Genomic DNA, 6483 nt, shown 5'->3' with positions numbered 1-6483 from the left:
GAACTGATTAGATTACTTTCATGAGAAATGAACAGAGAGCTGAGGGGTGGATACTAGGTGGATTGCTGTACCAAAGAGCCAGCACAGGTACAATGGGCCAAATGGCTTCCATTCTATGTATCATTCTATGATTAGAACCTGATATTACAGATCATTCGTGGAGTCTGATTGGTGGTGGCATCATACATATTGTCGTCCAGAGTTTTCGAGAGTTATAGCAAGGTAGAGGCTCTATGTTTCTTTCCATCACATGGCTGGCCTGGAATCTCTCCCATTCTTACCGCCTGCCGTCGGTGTGCATTGGACCGCTTGGCAAGATGGTAAAAACTGAAAGAACTGTGGATGCTGGAAATCAGGAACAAAAATAGAAATTGTCAGAAAGATTCAACAGGTCTGACAGCATCTGTGGAGAGAAATCAGAGTTAATGTTTCAGGTCCAGTGATTTGAAATGTTAACTCCGATTTATCCCCACGGATGCTACCAGGCCTGCTGAGCTTTTCCGGCAATTTCTGTTTTTGGTTGCAAGTTGGTACTCAATCAGCTTAGCCAGGTAATAAAACACTTTCCTTAGCTATCCAGTCCTTGGGTAGGACTGAATCCTAAAACTTTTGACTTAGGGGCAAGGACAGTATCCACTGCACTACATGACCTCTGTTTAGAAGCAATGTACATTAACCCAATTGCTTTCCATCATAACAGCATTAATTGTAATGATTTCAAAATTTGAAACTTGACGTTGTATATAACTCAGTGTTAAGAAAGACACACAACACTGTATGGTACATCAATAAGAATCATAATGTCCAATGCAATATTGGTTCCATAAATTTGATTTCTTTGAAATTCTGGAAAATCTTTGAAACCTCTGTTCAGTTGTAGGACAGATTACTGCTTAAAGGGAATCTATCTTCTGCCCAGTTGGTAACAAGCTCATCCCTATGTCAGATATTTGTACGTTCAAGTCCCAGTCTAGGGAGTACCCATATCTAGGTGGATACTCCAGTCCAATACATAAATCCACAGTCCTGTTGGCTTTTCAAATGGATACAGAAGATCAAATGATGCTGTTTCAAAGAAGAGCAGGAGAAGTCTCCACAGTGTCCTGGCTAATATTATCCTTTAGTCAATATTGCAAAAACAAAGGATGTGGTCTTTATTACTCTGCTAGTTGTGGGATCTTGCAGTCTGAAAATTTGCTGCCGCATATCTTACATTACAACAGATGCCATGCTTCAAAATTTATTGGCTGTAAAGTGATTTCAGGTGTCCTGTGGTTGTGTGCATCGACAATGGACATGAAGTCCAAACATAGCGCCCAGGTTCAATCTACTTTCAATTTTCCCGCACAACTTAATCATGAGAGGAGGGAAAGATGGCTGTGTCAATGTTACACATTGGCAGAGTAAGGGGCATTCCTATGAGGCTAAGGACTAAAGTAAGTTTGCAGCAAAAACTTCCAGCTCGGCAAGCAGAACCACAACAATAAGCTTTATTCTTTGTTCGTCTTTTTTTTATCTCTGGCCTCTGACTGAACAAATTTGAAAGTACTTGTCCAAAATGTAAAAAGCATACCATTCTTTCATCCTAAATGTTCAAATTAAGTTTTAAAAATCCGCTAGCTATTCTGAGTCCCAAGAACTCAGAATGGCGAGGGGATTTTTAAAACTTAATTTGATTCTTGATTTTGTTGAAATGTTCTCTACATGCTTGAATGAGTGTAGCTCCAGCAAAAAGCTCAACATCACCCTGTAGTAAACATCATATTTGATTGGCACCTCGTCCACCATCTTCAATATTCATTCCCTTCACCACCAATATTAGAATAATTGAATCCCAACAGTGCGGAAGGAGGTCATTTAGCCCATCGATTCTGCACCAACCCTTCAAAGAGTATCCCACCCAGACTCAGTTCCCCTCAATCTATCCCCATTTTTAGAATGGCTAACCCACTTAGCCTGCACATTCTTGGACACTATGAAGAAATTTCCCATGCCAATCCATCTAACCTGCACATCGTTGGAATGTGGGACGAACCCAGTGGAAACCCATATCCATACAAACAGTCGCACAAGGCTGGAATCAAACCTGGGTCCCTGGTGCTATGAGACAGCAGTGCTAACCATTGAGTCACTGTGCTGCCCTTATTGGTTCATACTGAGTGACAATAGTGCGCTTTGTCTGCAAGATGTTTTGCAGTAACTCACTAAGGCTTATCCTAACCCATAACGTCTACCACCTAGAAGGCAGCAGATACATGAGAAGTGCAAGGTTGAACCGCAAGATCCCCTACAAGTCATGAACCACTCCAACTTGGAAATATATCACCATTCATTCACTATCACATGGTCAAAATCGTAGAACTCCTTTTGTAACAGCACTATGGATGTACCTACACCTCAACGGCTGTAGCAATTCAAGAAGGCAGCTCACTGCTAACTTCTCGGTAGACATTAGGGATGAGCAATAAATGTTAGCCTGCACCCAATGAATGATTAAGAAAATATTCAGTTTTACTAAGAAATGGTTTTGATGATCCATTGTACTCTTTTTCTTGTAAAATATGGTTTAATTTTGTCATAAATTGTATAAACAAGAATGAAACCCACGCTAATAAACAATCTAATGTTTATCATATCCTTAATATGCTTATTCAAACTAAATCAGAGATTTCGTTCAGCGTCATTGCCAGTCAGTAGTTTATCAACATATTGTGTGCATAAGTTATTTTATTTTCATGGATTTTTTGCGTCAAACCATAACATTTTTCCATCGTCATTGCAGTATGAGCCTCATGCACCTGTTGAGTGGGCCCTGTGAGTGACTTGCTCTCACTGCAGCTCAATACCAGTTCGGCTTCTTGTCTCAGTGAGAAACTTGCTTCATAAAATCTTATCCTGATCTGAAATTTAGTGATGTAAACATAAGTTGGACTTGTTTAATCCACTGAGCAATCCAGACAAGCGTTGGATGTCTAAATATTTATGCAAACTTATTACAGAGAAATAACACACAGATCATACGAAGCAAAACAGCAGGTCACAAGGTTTCCCCTTTGTTGATTATTCCCTATTTGCTCTTCTGTGTCTTCACCAGGATATGTAGACGAGAATGGGTGGCAAAGGACAGAGGGCAAAAAATAACAAATTAATGGATTGTCACTTTGTGACTGTTTTGTGTTTTCTGCTATACGTTTTGAGAATGAAAGTTAGTGGAAACCAAGGATATTATGATATATCAGAAAGTAATATGGGAACAAGTGGAGACCATTCTGACTTACGTGTCCATTTTGCTATTTAATAAGAACAGATTTGTAGCTGTGCCTACACCCCCCACCCTGACACACACACAAGCATGTGCAAAACTAAAAATAATTTTAAAGGAATTCACAGTTCAGTATGACTGCCAATCCAGAGATGATTATAACAAGTGCTTTCTTTAGTTTTGTGCAAAAATTCCAAAACTTCTGAAAATAGATGTTATTTTGTCCAATGGACACCAATGCACTAAATTCCTTTAACAAAGAGTGCAGGTCCTTTCTGGCTGTAGGGGAGATCACCCAGTACAAGAACCAGGTAATACCTAAAGTGGTTATGGTTATAGAGTGAAATCTAGGATTAGTTTTGATCATCTAAGAATGACAGAGATGAATTTTCCAGACTTTTTGGCCCCCAACATTATTTTTTTAAGCTTTTTTTGTTGAACTTGTTGCAAAAGTAAACTCAACAGCTAAGGGTAGGGATACAATGCTGTCACCAACCCTCCTTTCTATTCTTTTAAATTTACCAGAATGGTTTCAATCCTAAACTTAGTAAAGGGTCTATTTAGTTAACAATGGTTCAGAATTGATCACTTGTGAGTCTTAAAGAGAAAATGTCTTCCTAAGATGTAGTTTATTACATAACAGGAAGAGGTAAAGATTACATTGGCTAGTTAGACATAATAATTTAGTCTATTAGGCAAGGGGGTCTTGTGATGTAGTGGATGTATCCCTATCTCTGGGCCAGAGGTTATTGGGTCTTTCCCACCTACCCCAGGTATGTGTTATCACATGTCTGAATACACTGGTTAAAATATCTAAGACTGTGCACAAAGGTCTTCCTCCAAACAGTCCCTAGGGATTTTAAGGAATTTCAGCCTGTTAGATAGATATACAAAAGTCATGATATGTGACAAGCTACTCCTTAATATCTACTTCCTGCCAGCTGGAGGTAAGATCAGAATAGGAGGCTTCAGCTGTTGCATGTCACCAGCCCTCCCCAGATTTGAGTCGCTAAAAAAGAGGATTTGGCAAACCTAAAAGCTAAGAGATTTTTCTTTTCAGGCTTTTCTCTTCACCACTCACAGGAGAGATTCAACAGCGATGGGCAGCATCTGTTATTCAGGAAAATACCAGGAGACCCTGCTCCAGCAGTTGTGTTGCAGCCCTGTTTACAGGTTGGAGGCCTTGGTGGTACATCAAGACTTGGCTAATAACCTGCATCCAGACATTGAAAACAATCCAGTTTACTAAAGTTTATGCACTAGGAAATGAGGGCTTTGATCCTCCCTGTGTCTGCATGGGTTTCCTCCGGGTGCTCCAGTTTCCTCCCACAGTCCAAAGGTATGCAGGTCAGGTGAATTGGCCATGCTAAATTGCTCATAGTGCTGGGTAGGGGAATGGGTCAGGTGGATTACTCTTCAGAGGGTCGGTGTGGACTTGCTGGGCTGAAGGGCCTATTTCCATACTGTAGGGAATCTAATCTAATCTACTCTCTGGGACAGTAACAATCTCTCAGATTTAATGAATGTTTGCCACCTGTGGATAATTATGTTGCCTCAGACATCAGTGAAGAATATGGGACACCTATAAAGCCGTTTTCGGGGAAGACTATCAAAGTATCTGAAATGTTCAAAGGTTCAATTATTTTGTCTGATTATATGAGTCGAGCAATTGATTTATAAAGGAAGGCTCGATAGACTGGGACTTTTTTCACTGGAGCGCAGGCTGTTGAGAGGTGACCTTATAGAAGTTTTTAAAACAATGAGATGTACAGATAATAGAGATAATGGTTGCTGATTTTTTTTTCCCTAGGATGGGGGAATTTCAAGACTCGGGGCACATTTTGAAGGTGAGTGGAAAGAGATTTTAAAAAAGGGAAATTTTTTACACAAAGGGTGGTTCACGTGTGGAATGAACTTCCTGATGGAGTGGGGGATGCAGGTCCAACTGCAACGTTTAAAAGACATTTGAAAAGGAAAGGTTTGGAGGGATGTGGGCCAGGAGCAGGCAGGTGGAAATAATTTAGTTTGGGGATTATGGTCAGACAGAAAGGCCTGGGTCCAAGCTGAATGACTCTATGACCCTATGATCTTTGCTCGCTGCGCTTACTTGGTTCAACCTGTGTGTGAACTGACAGCAAAGTAAACAGTACAGAGAGAGCTAGAAACTTTAGCTGGCATAGTACAAGTAAGACATTTTGTGATTGCAGAGATACTTTGAAACTCTTGTAAATAGACTTGTTGCACAGTAGAAACAAATGTCATCTCTACTCTGCGATACATAAACTCTACACAGCACCAATTTGGAATTTGCTTCTAAATTAGTAATGCACAGAAGAGGACTGGATTGCTACATACTAACTCAGTATGCTTTCTGAAGAGCACCATAATTGCAAAAATATTTAAAAAGGACACAAAGCAGGCATAGTGAATCATTACCTTGAAATTAGTAAAAACAACTGACATTTTATGGGGAGACTATAACTCAAGCCTTACGATGTATTCCTCTGTTGGAGTGAGTGTGTTTGAAAACAAAACAGGTTTTTGTAACCACCAAACATAATCAGATGGATAAAAGTACTGCAAACCAAAGTTGTTGTTGACGATCACACTGTGAGATGGACCAGGGCCAGAGTGTTCGTTTGCTGCCAATGCTCTTAATGTGGGTCAACTGCAGTGCAGGTACAGAGTGACTTATGTTATTTTCCATGATGTCTCCTCTGCTATGTTTGGCCTCAGCCAATGCGAATAGTTTCCTGGCACTGGGACCACACAAATACATATCTGACCCAATACCATCAGCAAAATTTTCAACCAGCAATCAAACTGATCTCGTTATGGGCTGATGTCATTAAAAGAAAATTAATGAGAAAACCTCCAACATCAATGGCAAACAGGAGAACAGCTGATTTAACTTTAGCCTCCTGTTTAATACTTTCCAGTGTGACTGTTTGGAAATTATCCAAACATGTAATATTTTCATTGGAGGCCAAAGAGCAGAAAATTCCACCAGAGACTCGTCATAATTCTCCAGCTATTTTGCTGCAAAATTTGTTCTTAGGCAATTTGTTATGCTCCCTGTAACCCATCATCTCCCAATTTTATAAAGTTCCACGTTCCTTTCTTCCACTTCTTGAAATCATACCAGCCTCAATTCAACATCATCAAAATGATTCTTTGCAAACATCCAATGCTTAATGATGTGTACTGGAGTAACAGAGGAA

Source organism: Hemiscyllium ocellatum, chromosome 4, assembly GCF_020745735.1.
Source record: "Hemiscyllium ocellatum isolate sHemOce1 chromosome 4, sHemOce1.pat.X.cur, whole genome shotgun sequence".
In the NCBI taxonomy this organism is placed as follows: Eukaryota; Metazoa; Chordata; class Chondrichthyes; order Orectolobiformes; family Hemiscylliidae; genus Hemiscyllium; species Hemiscyllium ocellatum.
The sequence above is the reverse complement of the archived record's forward strand: the minus strand, read 5'-3'. Positions refer to the sequence as shown.